Here is a 12,758-nt window from a genome sequence, read left to right as displayed (position 1 = left end):
TCTCTCCGAGTGTGGCTTGAGGCTGCAGACCCCATGCACACCTGGAACAGGCCCTTTGCCAGCCTTGCTCCTGCAGCATTTCCAGAACCTGGTCGCAAGATGCAGGGTGCTGCACGGTTAGCAATCCCACCCAGTGTCCCTGTCAGCACAGCCTCCTGAAGAAGACTGCGGTAACGGGAGTTCTTTGCACTTGGTCCTGCCTTTTCTACCGCTCAGGAGCGGACAGCGCATGCTAGGACTCAGGTTGATAGTCAAGTGTAGCAGGCACTCCAGGAAGCTCTGATACCTGTGGGTTTAGTCCAGCTCCCTTAACACCAACTGCATGCCTACCTCTCCCCGCCCCTGAGACCCACGGAGGCTAGTGGGATGTGTTTCCCTTCGCGCTGCTGGGTTTCCCCTCCCTCAGTGGCTCTCTGGCCACGCTCCGTAACCAGCTTCCCGTCAAGAGCAAGTACAACGTTTCTCGCCGAGATGGTGGCCTGTGGTAAGGGGGTGGAAGGGAAGAGGGGGTGGGGTGTGCGCTGGGGGAGCTGTTGCTGCTGCAGTTTCGTGCCTCAATCTGTATTCTCTCTCTCCTCTGCATGGCTTCCTGTTTTTTCACACCACTGCTCTTTGAAACAACAAGCTGCAAGCAGGACAGGGGGTGGAGGTTAGTAGACTGGAAGCCTCTGGCAACACTTGCAAAAGGTCTGGGTGCAGGCTCTGGAAAAGTCACGACGTGCTGGTGTATTTTTCATGGTGTGATTCTGTCATGTGTGCCACAGAAGTGGCTCTCTGAGGAAGTGGCATGCATGTGCTCCTCAGAAATGCATTGCCCAGTGCTGCGCAATTGCAGCAGAACTATTTGTTGCTTCTCCTCTTTGGCAGTTGTCTTCCTCAGCAGCTCTTAAATGGGCAAAACTAGAATTTGGCCTGTACTTAGGCAACTTAGGCATTTGTGATAATCAGTCAGATTTAGTCAGTGTCAGAGTAATGCTGAAAAATGAGCCACTGGTGTGGATTCCTGCAGAATTTGGGTTTTTATGCTTCAAAAACCATGCAGTCCAGGTTTTCTGAGTGTGTGAAATAAGCAAGCATCTAGTTCGAAGTGCAACAGCTATGAGTTGCCCTACTTTCCTGTGACCTGGGGCAGCTGGCAGCTTGTACCAAGGCTGGACAATAGTGAACTGCTCAGAGAAGGGATTCCCAAACTGCAAGCCAGACAGCAATTGCTAACGGTTTGCAAAGAACTGGTAATTCTTCTGTTTTTCAGATGCATGACAGTGTTTGGAAAACCAAAACAAAACAAAAAGAAGCTGCATGGGAACTCTGCTGTCGGTGTAATTCCTGTATTTACTGCTATGTTTTCTCCCCTCTGTTTTGAGAGGAGGAAATGGTCAGTTTGATCATCAGTAAAAGGCAAAATATGAAGAAAGTGATTTCTAGGATAGCGTCAGGATGAGGGAGCTGCACCATCAGGTGTCCTGCGGGAGTCAAACCTGTAGCAGAGTCCTCTCCAGAACAGGACTTGTAAACAATGTTTGGAAACATTTTTTCCAGTCTCCTACACACTTAACATGAGTGAGTCTCTACTCTCGTTAAACCCAGAATTCATCTTTGGTAGATGAATAACTTGTAGGGTTGAGGGAGTTTCTCTACCATATGGGACCAGTATCCTGTTCACTTTAGTATTCAATCTGTGCTCTTGTTCAACACCACGTGCTCTAGAGAGAGACACAAGGAGTCCTGTGCTCTAGTCAGTATGATTGTGGCGGAATGGGAGGCTATTTCTAATCTGAGATCACTGTAGTGCTGCTTTGTCTGCCAGTGAGTTGAAGATAAATTCTCTAGAAGCAAACATTTTTGAGGAATGGAGCTAGATGACTACAGGTAACTGTTCAAAACATGAGATAAATGGGTGTTTCTGAGATGCTGGTTTTATTGATGATAGCCTTGGTTTGCTAGCATGTCACTAAGTGGTTTCAAAAGCTGCTCCTCTGGGTAACAGTTGCAGAGTCCAGAGAAAGGTAAATTGAGGTTTAGGTTGCAAAGTCTTGTTCTGGCAATGGTTTCTCTCCCGAGGAGGTGGATGGGAAGTCAGCTGAGCACAGCTGCTTGTGAGTTCTTTGCTTGCCAGACAGTGCCATAGGAAAGAGATGAAAAATGGGAAAGATTGCATCAATTATTGAGCCTTGTAAAAAAATAATTAGCAAGACAACAGTAGGCAAGTGGGTAGGGAAGAGGAGAAAAACAGCTGCCAAAGCATGAAAAGATAGGTCTTCACTTGAGACAGAAAAGGAAAGGGAATTGGGTGAGACACTCTGTTAATCAGTAGCTGGGTAGAGAGATGGAAAAATTAGCGTATGAGCTTTGTGTGCATGTTAGAGCAGGGCAAGGCCTGAGGGGATGCCGCCTTGTTGAAGTTGCCCACCCTTGGCTTCCACTGAAGGGGTCCTTCAGATTACATGCCATTTTCCTGGCTTTTCAACAGATGTTACCAATGGTACCAGATATGACCCAGTGATACAAGGAGAGGCAAGAATAGCTTGTGCAGGTGTTTGTTGAGAAGGATTGCCTGGCTTTTCCATATTCAAATTGCTACCCGGGCTGTAAAGGAACTGGCCAGAATGCTGGTTAGTTCAGGTTCCCAAGTGACAGGAACAGGCTTCCATTAGGATTCAATTTTCTCTTTCATTTTACAGTTCCCTCCAGAGCCACCAGCAAGCATATGGATGATTTTTGCACGGTAATGCTATGGCTGCTGATCTGTGGGCAGAGCTGTCTGCTGTGATACAAGGATGTAGATTTAACAGTCTCTACTGCGTGCTGAATGTAAATTTGTCAGTAGTGATTTCTTGGTGATGCCCGTTCATGTCTTCCAGATTAATTCCTAGCATTGTTATCCTCCTGGATTTGTTTCCCACAACAAGTCTCCCAGGCACCTCTGTCTAGAACTTAGCAGATGCGCTCTCCTCCTGGAGAGCTGCATCTGACTGGTTTCTCACATGGTGCTATGCAGTCTCTTGCAGAGGTCTTTTTCTATATTACCTAAGCAGATTTTTTTACATTACCTGCGTGATGTGCATGGGTAGTGTAAAAGCTACAGCTGTCCTGTATATTTAAGGAAACAGCCTGTCTGTTGGCAGTTCCCAGTCCTCCCACCAGAACATTTTTCTTCACGTAAGGCAACCAGCTAAACAGAGGAGTAAAGCACTGCAGGAGAAGCCCCGTTACAGCCAGATGTCTTCTGAGCACTTGCAATCTGTAGAACTGCTGATGCGCTCCTTTCCTTCAGGGACAGTCAGCTACACGTATATAGGTAGAGGGTGATTCAGTCACCCATGATAAGAGCTAGCAGGTATCTTAGTTGAAGTAAATAAACAAGTATTGGCATAAACTTAATGGCTGTCTTCACTAAAGCTCAGTTGCCTCTCTGTAATGGAAAGTTTCAGGGAAACTTTGGGGGAATTTGCACACATGCAATCAGAGCTGCTGACTTCTCATTCAGAGCAGACAAAAACATTGTTTTCAGAATCAGTTATGCTGCTGGTTTTTTTTTTTTATTTTATTTATGGCCTCTTCCTCTATTTTTTTGCAACATAAGAGAAGCAGTGGGACTGATTTTAATTTTCTGCTATAAGACTGATCCCAGGGGAGTACGTGGGGAGTACTGATGGACAAGTCACTTGCAGTGTCTTCTGCTGATGCTGCCAGCATGGAGGAAGATCACTTTGCCTTGGACCCAGATGGTGGGAGCATTTTTTACTGGGCTTATTCAGTCTTTGCTAATTCACATGTGGGCAGAACTTCCTGGACAGGTGTTTACCCTGCCAGCTTGTAGCTACAAGGTCTCCAAAGTACAGCCAAGGTAGCAGGCACAACCATCTGTCGATGATCAGTGTTTCTAGCTCATCAAGAAGGTGATAAAAAATTCATCAAGATCTGATTGTCCCATGGCTGATCATTTTGCTATCTAAAGTGACTGCAGGGGAAGACTTTGTGAGTTCTCTCCTGTGCAAATTTGTCAGGTGTCCTCATCTCTACTGTTTTGCAGTATAGCAGGATTTCCCATGCCATTTTTTGTCATTTGTAAATGGAGTAGATGTTCAGCTGCCTTCCCTCCTTTGGTCAGCTGGACCCCACAAAAGAGGCTCAGGAAGAGGGGAGCAGGGAAAATGCTGTGATGCTCTGGATGGAGTAATTCGCAGTGCCAAGTAATCTGTTACCACCAAACATGCTGGGGTGTCTGTTAGTTGAGATGAGGGAAGACAAAGGTTCAGTAGCGACAGGAGCAATGGGGCATGAGAGCTCAGCTATTCTGGTGAGTGAGATCAGGTGCATGTACTTGTGCATCTCTCCTCTTGGTAAAACACATTTCAAATCTCTGTGGGCTTTTGCTGGTTCTGATTCAGCAGTGAAAAAAGATCAGGTGTGGTTTGGGGGGGGGTTGGTTGGTTTTTTGTCATTTGCTAATCTGAGGGAGCTACTCCAATCTTAAAGTTTGCTATGTGGATATTTGTATGACCACAGGGGAAAAAAAAGACTGGTGTTTCAGGAACAGAAAGTGCTAGCCTCCATTTCCCCCCCTGCTGCATATGACCTTCAAATGCAGGGGATACACAAGCAGAGTGCATGGGAGTCAGCAGCACCAATCAATAAAGCACTGAAGGAAGAGAAGAATGGTAAATAAATAATGTGCATGGAGGAATAGTCAGGGCATGACCTTTTGTAGCACTGAACGGTCTGTAAGTGGGTGCTGTGGCTCAGGTTGTAATGGCATGACATTAAAAGCCCATATGGCATCATCAGGAGCAATGTGTTTTGAGAGGGCATTTGCCTCCGGGGTGGAAGCTAGTAAAAAGAGACAAGTGTGACAGGCTGGGAAGTGGCACAGAAAGAGAAATGCTTCTGTAAAAGGAGAAGTCTGAGGAGGAGGAAGGATATATTTTTAGTGTCAAAGGGCTCGTGAATTTCTTTTGCTTTTGGCACAGAAGGAATCCCATTGTAGTGGCTAGGTATATTTGGTTTTGTTGGGGGATTTAGGAGGTAGGGAGGGAATATCTTTAAAGGCCCCTTTTCTTTGCAACATTTTCTTTAGAGAGTTGAGGGAGCATCTTGGCTCCCCACAGCGTCCTGAAGGAACCTGACAGATGAGCAGGTGGGTGGTTGCAACCAAAGCAAGCAGGAAATGCTGCTGTTAGGGGTTCATGGGGGTGCCATGCCATAGGTCTGCAGGCTTGTTAACCTGTTGGGCATTTGACTGACTAGCAAGCCACACATCTAGCAAGTAGATAACCACAACAAGAGGCATTGTCAGTCATGTTTTACTTTCGCCCACCACTTCTCCAGCCTGCATAGCCCAAGACGGGTGCTGCTACAGTTTGCAGTTTTGCAGGCTGTGTGCATCTTCACTGGAGTGACAATGCTGGGATTGCCCAGCTTGCAAAGCAGGACACTCTTTGTGCTACAGGCAGTTCAGTGCCCATAAGCTTTTTGGACAGCAATGAAGCCAGTACTTCCCAGCAAAACATCAACCTCAAGACCTGGCATCTCTGACCTCTCAGAGTAAAACAAGTAAGATTTCCCACTGTTCCCCATCACAAGAGCTGCTCTTTGGCTGAGAATGTAGCAGTCTGAAATGGGATGGTAAAGAGAGATGCTTTACTGACAGTAACGTAAATGGAATGGTTCCCTTTTCTGGTGCCTTTTTGCTTGTTGCAAATTCTTCCAGAACTTTATAGAAGTAAGGCTTTATGGTCAGGTCATTGGAAACAAGCTACACCCCCTCTTGTGGTACTCTAGCAAATGGCTGTATTTGGTCAATGTTTTCAGGTGGTTTCCATGTTGCTTGGTATCTCCAGTGGGGACTCCAGATCATTTCATTCTCAGTCACACAAAGCAGTGTGGCTTTGCAAAGTACTTTGGCAATATGACTGTGCTGTATATAATAACACATACCTGTGAAGCTGGTGCTTGTGGAGAGAAGCCACACAGACTTCACTAAATTTTTCCATTAAATTTCCCAGCCTAATTATGAAAGCATCACCTTGCCAAAGTTGCATGTGAACTCTGTGGCACAATTCACCTCCTTCTTGATAGTGGTGTGCAGCTCGTATCTTCCTGTAGGCATCCAAGCGTCATGGCTCTTGATGCCTGGGAGCTCTGTTAACTCTGTGTGTCTGTTACTGTCCTCTCCTTAACGCCTGTCATTTTGTCATTTTTATCCAGGAGACTTTGCTCTGTGTCTTTCTATCTGTGACCTTCAGAAAAAGAGAAAATTGAAACTCCGGCTCCTGACTGGAGCCAATTTACACCAGCCACTCAAAACACTAAACGGAAAGTAGGTAGGAGGAAGGAAATGAGAGTTTGAGTGTTTCCCTGTTGCAGGTAACAGGGAAATAGGAGATCCAGCACAAAGTTGTCATCTTGCTGAGCCCCTGCCAGCACCGCAGGTGCTTTATGGCTGCTTTTGTTGGGTGATTTGTTCCTCTTAGTGTCAGGGTAAAGCCAGACTTAAGGTCTTTGTGATGGTGCAGAACAGGCTTACAGCAGCAACAATTTAGAAAAGGGACTTCCAGGCAGTCTGGATAAGGCTGAAATTTTTTCCGTTTAAAACAGATGGGGGTGTGAGTTGCTGTGTGCTTGTGGTAGCTGTTGAGGACCTAGTGGAAATAACGTTGCATCAAACCCAGGCTAAGATCTTTACAATTTTCCAAGCAAGTGACTGAGCAGATGTATATGCAGAGGTGGGTAAGCTGGGGTAACTTGTGTTATGTTGCTGGCCTTCTGCTAAAATGGAAGAATCACTTAGGTGAAGCCTCATTACTCAGGACTGTAAAATGTACAAATATGAAGATAGACTGCAAACTCTTCTAGTAAGCAATTAAGACCGTCTGCACTTAGAAACTGCTATTGTTCAATTGATTTAATAATTGAATTAATATTCAGTGTTGTTTACCAATGTGGACAGTTTTATTATCTGTTCAGGAGCAGATGACTGAACATGCTAGGCTCGGCAAAAGCACCAGTTAAATGGCGGGGGACACACACACACACACCCCCTACCAGTTTTCAAGTATTCAAGTGTTTTCCTTGAAGTAAGCCCTGACAAATGAGCGGCAAGGTCTTCCTGGAAGCTTGAAGGAAAAAGATTTTAAATAAATAAATAAATACGGCTGTTTCACTTTTTCATGTGTTGAGGGAAGGTGAGTTGCCAAGGAGTGCAGTGCTTTGGCTTTGCAAGACAGCTGCTGGGAAGAGGACCTGGACAGCGCATGCTCAGAAAGAAGCGGCATGTCTTGCATGTGCAAAACCCAGTCTGCAAATCATAATGACGTACAATTTTCACAGAACAATGTGCCTTTTTTTGTTTCTCACGTCCCAGAGAAAAGCAGCAAACTCTGCAACTATTAATGATAAAAATTCCAGATTACCCAAAGGGTTGTGATGCAAGATACACATGTGGGAGTGAGCTGGGGTTTCTGTCAATAGCCTAGATACAGTGCCTGTCTTAAATGCACCTTCTGTGTGTCTTGCTTTGCTGTTTTCCATGTAGTTCCCCTCTTATTTTGTATGTGCATGTGATGTGTCACGCATGTGCTCACAGGCAGCACTTCTACACCCAGCGTGGCAGCATGTTGATTGCTGTCTGCTGTAGGAATGCCAGATGTAACTATTCTAATAGGAAGAGGGCTTATCCCTAGGGATGTTATGTGAGGAGCGTGTCCGCTTCCAGCTCAGCCTGCAAAATACCTAGGCTTTGCTGGAGATGCCCATTCATACTGTCATATTAAAACGTTATCAGGCTACTGGATGCCAGCCTAGTGCCAAGCAGCAATTTCTGACCAAGAAGTGTGCCAGGGGACCCGTCCCAAGGACTGGCTGGAATTACTGCTTGGGCTGTGACTTGGTGCTGATCTCCATGCTGGGGCGGATGATTTTGGTTTTAGGCTGGTGGAGAATTTTCCTGAAGGCTTGACCCCATCAGAGTCCCCTACCTCTCTGTTTTTAGGAGACTGATTTTAAAGACTTTGCTAGTTTGTGGTACTCTTTGTTTTTCCCCTTTTTGTGGGGACAGCAGAACAAGCCAGCAATAAAGGGGGGGGGAATAGCTCGCTAATCTCTTAAGTGATCCAGTGCTCAACGTTAACTGTTCTAAGACAGCAGCGAGTTTGTAGCATGCAAGGCAAGACCTGCAAAAATCCTTTGAGGCAGCAAATTTCTCTGCTTAAGTGCATCCCACTGATGTGAGGGGGGGCACCCAATCTCGCTCAAATCCTGGCTGCTGCCACGTTTTAAATGATGATACTGTAATAATAAATGATGAAGCTTTTATTTTGTTTTGAAAGGCACGCTGACCCTTGTAGTGTAAGCGCTTAATGTAGCTAATAGTTGTCTGGTACAGTTTCCCAGTCCTAGTTCTGTTTAGGCTATTTGGACTGTTAGCTTCTGTGAAATACGTCTTCTTTTTTTAAAGACCTAATGAAAACAAACATTTGCTATTTCTGGACCAAAATTTGAGGACAAAAATTTTGCACTTTACTGCTACCAAAGACAGTTTGTTTTTTCTTCAACACTGTTCCCAGGGTAAAAGTTGTAGTTTTACCTCCAGCTATGTAAATGATTCTTCATCAGTATGTCTCAGGTGGAAATTCCCCTGTTCACAAATGGAAATTTTGCTCTGGTAACAGTAAAAATGATAATTTTCTTTCAGCCAAAGCAATCTCTCATTTTAGAAAAAAGAAAAAAAAATCCTTTCCCATTCCTTTTTTCCTTGTCATTGATGACTCATGCAATGGCCTTTGCTACTAATTTCTGACTCTTAAGTGATTTTTCAGGTGGCTGCTAAAAAATTCTTAAAGCATTTGTCACTGGCATGTGCCTCATTTTGTAACATGACACGTATATCCTGGTTTTTATGCAGAGAGTGTATTTGTTTGGGTTATGAATGTTGCTTAGTTTGGAATACGCACTTTATGCACCAACTAAAAGTTGACAAACAAAACCCACCCAAATATAACAAATCGTGAGTCTGTGCACAGTATTTGGTGCAGGCAGGCACCTGTGTATGCCTGTCTTCAGTGTGCAGCCAGCCACCCACACAAAAGTTTGCAAGATCTGGTCTTACTGGAAACAATAAGGGCCCCCAAAATTCCCAAACTGGATGAAGGACCTTTTTTCTTTTTTTTTTAAAGTGCTCTGACTTTATCACTGATGTCTAGTTTTAGTTTTTTGTTCATGCGAGCTTGAGCTGTACTTCTGAGTGTGGGAAGACTGGGTGCTGCTTTTCTTCTGGCAGCAAAGAAAAGGATCCAGAATCCCCTAAGAGTAATTTCAAGATTAAATAGCGTGTTTTAGTTAAACAGGCAGTTACAACTCATAGTGGAAGTTTGTGGTTTTAAAATAACTCAATTGGTGCAAAAAGAAGTACTCCCAAGAAATGGTATTTAAAAAAAAAGAAAAAGAGGAAAGTTGTTTGTCCCTCATGAAGAACCAATAGTCAGAAAAAGTATGTAGCTTCTGTGCACTTGTTTGACATTCTTTGGTTTTGTATCAAGAAAACATCTTCAAGAGAAGTGAGGTTTTGCAAGGCATTCCTTGTGTGTGTGTGAAAATGCTGTGTGTATCTATGCAATTATATTTTGAAGTGTTAAAGGTGTAAATAATAATTTGTGTTGAGACATTGATGCTTTGAACTTGTGTAGCACCACCAGTTAAAGACCTTAAATGATTTGTACCAACAACAGAGCTTTACAAAATGCCCTGTGAAACACGGAAGTAATATTATGTATATTTTGCATGCAGAGAAACAGGTGAGACACCTTATTAAAAGCCACAGCATCAGTGCCAGTACGAGGAGTTGAACATGAGTATTTACTCCAGGTCCTGTCCTTGAAAGCATTGTCTTGGGTTTTTGGAGCAGCGTGTGTAATTTTGGTGGGGATTTTTGTTGGTGGTGTTTTGGTTTTGTGTTTGTCCCCCAAACCATTCTGTCTTAACGTTTTTGCAGTCAGTAACTCAAACTGTATCCCTTACACAGCTGTAGCTTCACATATGTTGCAGAGCTGGGTCAGTAGCATCTCCTCCTATCTAGCATTTGATTAATACCTTCCACTTCATTCTCTGGGATGTTGTACTGCTTGCAACACCCAACAGTTAAGAGAACTTGCTTTTTCCTTAACACAAGATTTTGACACTGACAGAAGCTGTAACTTTGAGATTCTGATGAAGAAACAACTAAGCAGGTATCAAACGAAGCCTCCTGGTTCATTTTGATAACCTCCAAAGGAGAACTGCCTCCAGAGATTTTTCTCCTTTAGAAGTCTTGTGGTGGTGTGGATGATCAAGATAGAAATCTCAGCTGCTTGCTGCAGCTAACTCAGGTCAGTTCTTGTTGCTTGTTTTTCCTCTGCAAGCATTTATGGGGAAATCATGGAGGAATGCATTGCTTTCAGATCTGCAATATCCTTCATTTAAATGCGTAGTCATGCAAATAAAACTTTTTTTTTTTTCTGGGCAAGGACACCAAATTACACCATTCTGGCTTTCAGCAAGAGAGCTGAGTGTCGTTCTCCCTTCTCTCTGTTGTTCAGGGGTCCTGGGATTGATGTGATTTCAGAGGCTCTTTGAACAAACAGGCTGCTCGGGTCCTTGAATCCCACCCCCTAATAATTTACTGTCAGCTCCTGTACAGGTCATGGAAAGGTTTTGCTTAGTGAGTTTTTTGTTTGAATGCATGTTCATCAAATGAAGATAAAAACGTGCTGAGGTTTTATCATGGTTTTCTTCTCTGAAATGTCTTGTGGCAATATCAACAAGCAAACTGGCCTTTTTCTTGAAATAAAAACAATTCATATTATAACCACTCTGCGCTCAGCTGTCCCGAATTCCAAGCTATGAAGTAACTGCCACATTTTTCTTCAGAGAAATATTCTCCTCCTGGGAAGATTGCCTGTGCATAGATGAAGAATAGGAGAGAACCAGCACCTATTTCAGGGTTGGTTAAGGATGTGTGCATTGGGATGTGACAAGCTAGCAGTGTGTGGAGGTGGTCAGCCCAGGGTAGCAAAGAGCTGGTTGCTTGGTGAGGTCCTTGTTCCTGTACCTGTGGTCCCCCAGGTTAATGCAACCCATACTGGGTAAAGCTGGTAAATGTGCTTGTGATCCTTTGAGTTTTGTTCCCCTAAATATCATCCTCGTCTGGTGTTTATCTTCTGCCTTGTCCTCAGCAGAGGACCTGCCATTTTTGTGGGACTTGAGCTGGGGGAAAGTGGAACCTGAGACATGTGGTAGTGAGCTCTTGAGAGAAGTGGTCGTTTCAGTCTTCATTTTAAGAAGGTGGTGTGATTAATTTCTCCTCTGTTTTATTCAACACAGCCTTTTGCTAGTTTCTGTTCTCTCCAGAGACCCATGTCAGGGGCTACTGACCTGCAATCCTGGCACTACAAGTAAATTTGTTATCCAAATAAAACAAGTCCTTTAGTGAGGACACCAGAGATTTAACCTGATTTTTCTACCATTCCCCTATGTAACTTTTGGCCAGTTCATTTCTGTGTCTTGGTTTTTCTTGTGTGTCAACAACAAAGGAGGAAAAGCATGAGAATGCAGGGTTTACAGCAGATACTACTGAAGTTTTTTAAGCAGTACAAATCAAAGTGTATCTATTCTGAATATATTAACACTTACTATTTATTATTAGTACTGCTATATTTCTATAAAACAGAAATTTATGTTAACTTAAGTTTGTGCTTTTGCACTCCCTGTGCTAGGTCAGAGCTTGGGTTCCCTGGGCTGCATTTGTTTCTGGCTTCTGGCTAGCTCAGCGGTTTGTTTGTTATCTCTAATGTCCTACCATACTGCTGGCTGCTATAGAAATAATCACTGGGGCTTGACATGAAAATTCTGAATTCATGTCTTCCTTTTTTCCCCCACAAAGTTTGGGAGATTTTGGATCTGCACTTGGTTTAGATTAGTCAATGCTTTCCTTAGAGCACCAACGCTGATTTTCAAAGTGATGAAGTTCAAGTCTTCCCATCATCTTTTACATTGTGTCCTACTTGAATAAAAATCTGTAAAATGGAGCAGTATTAAGCTGTTTATGAAGTTAATCATAATTGGTAGGGCTGTGGCAGCTCTGGCTATTTGAAGATGGAGAACTGGTATGTTCAAGATAGGAAAATGAATGTGTACAAGCAGTTGGAGGCTGTAAGATGCAGTTTATATATGTATGTATGTTTAAAGAAATCCCAACAAAGAGTGAAAAGCCTGTAGCAGCGTATCATTGTGCTATATAGCACAGAGACCCTTTGTGGAAGGTGCAAGAAGAAACGGCGATCTTCAAATCTTGAAATACTGTTGGGTTTGATCATAGGTGTTGCTCAGCAAAGGGTGTCTCCTGTGGCTGTACTTACACAGGTGAGCTCTGCTCCCCGCCTTTGCGATTGCTGGTGTTGATCAGTGTTGTACACTTCACGCGGCTGTGATCCTATTTCAGATCTGATTACCAAAAAAAGCCTCTTTTGACTTTTAAATAAGGGCAAATTACCAGCCGTATTTGCAGACCAGCTGCATAGCTGAAGCAGAAACGCGGTTTCCCGCCTGTTTTGGGTAGTGTTAACCACATGGAGCAAATAGTTTCAACTCTCGAAAAACTGCACTGGCTTCCTGTTTGCTTTGTGGTGCAATTAAATGTGGCGAGTTCAGTGGGGTTTGTTTGTTTATCACATACTCCAGTCAGTGGAGGACAAGAGAGGCTTCTTGTAGCCTTGCCTGTAGAAGTG

The 12,758-nt window shown here is 43.8% G+C and overlaps 1 protein-coding gene across 2 annotated transcripts in view; it reads left to right on the top strand.

Moving 5' to 3' along the window:
- Window positions 1–12,758, top strand: part of PIK3CD (phosphatidylinositol-4,5-bisphosphate 3-kinase catalytic subunit delta) — a 59,231-nt gene that overhangs the window by 10,194 nt on the left and 36,279 nt on the right. Inside the window, exon 1 of one of the 2 annotated variants that reach the window (XM_056330548.1) lies at window positions 424–484. The exons of the other annotated variant lie outside the window; for it this stretch is intronic. The gene's annotated coding sequence lies outside the window, so the exon portion shown is untranslated. Of the gene's footprint in view, window positions 1–423; window positions 485–12,758 lie in introns of those variants that run through there. 2 annotated transcript variants of the gene reach the window in all.

This window comes from Falco biarmicus, chromosome 3 (genome assembly GCF_023638135.1).
Source record: "Falco biarmicus isolate bFalBia1 chromosome 3, bFalBia1.pri, whole genome shotgun sequence".
NCBI lineage: Eukaryota > Metazoa > Chordata > Aves > Falconiformes > Falconidae > Falco > Falco biarmicus.
This window is presented reverse-complemented; position numbering and strand designations above follow the sequence as displayed.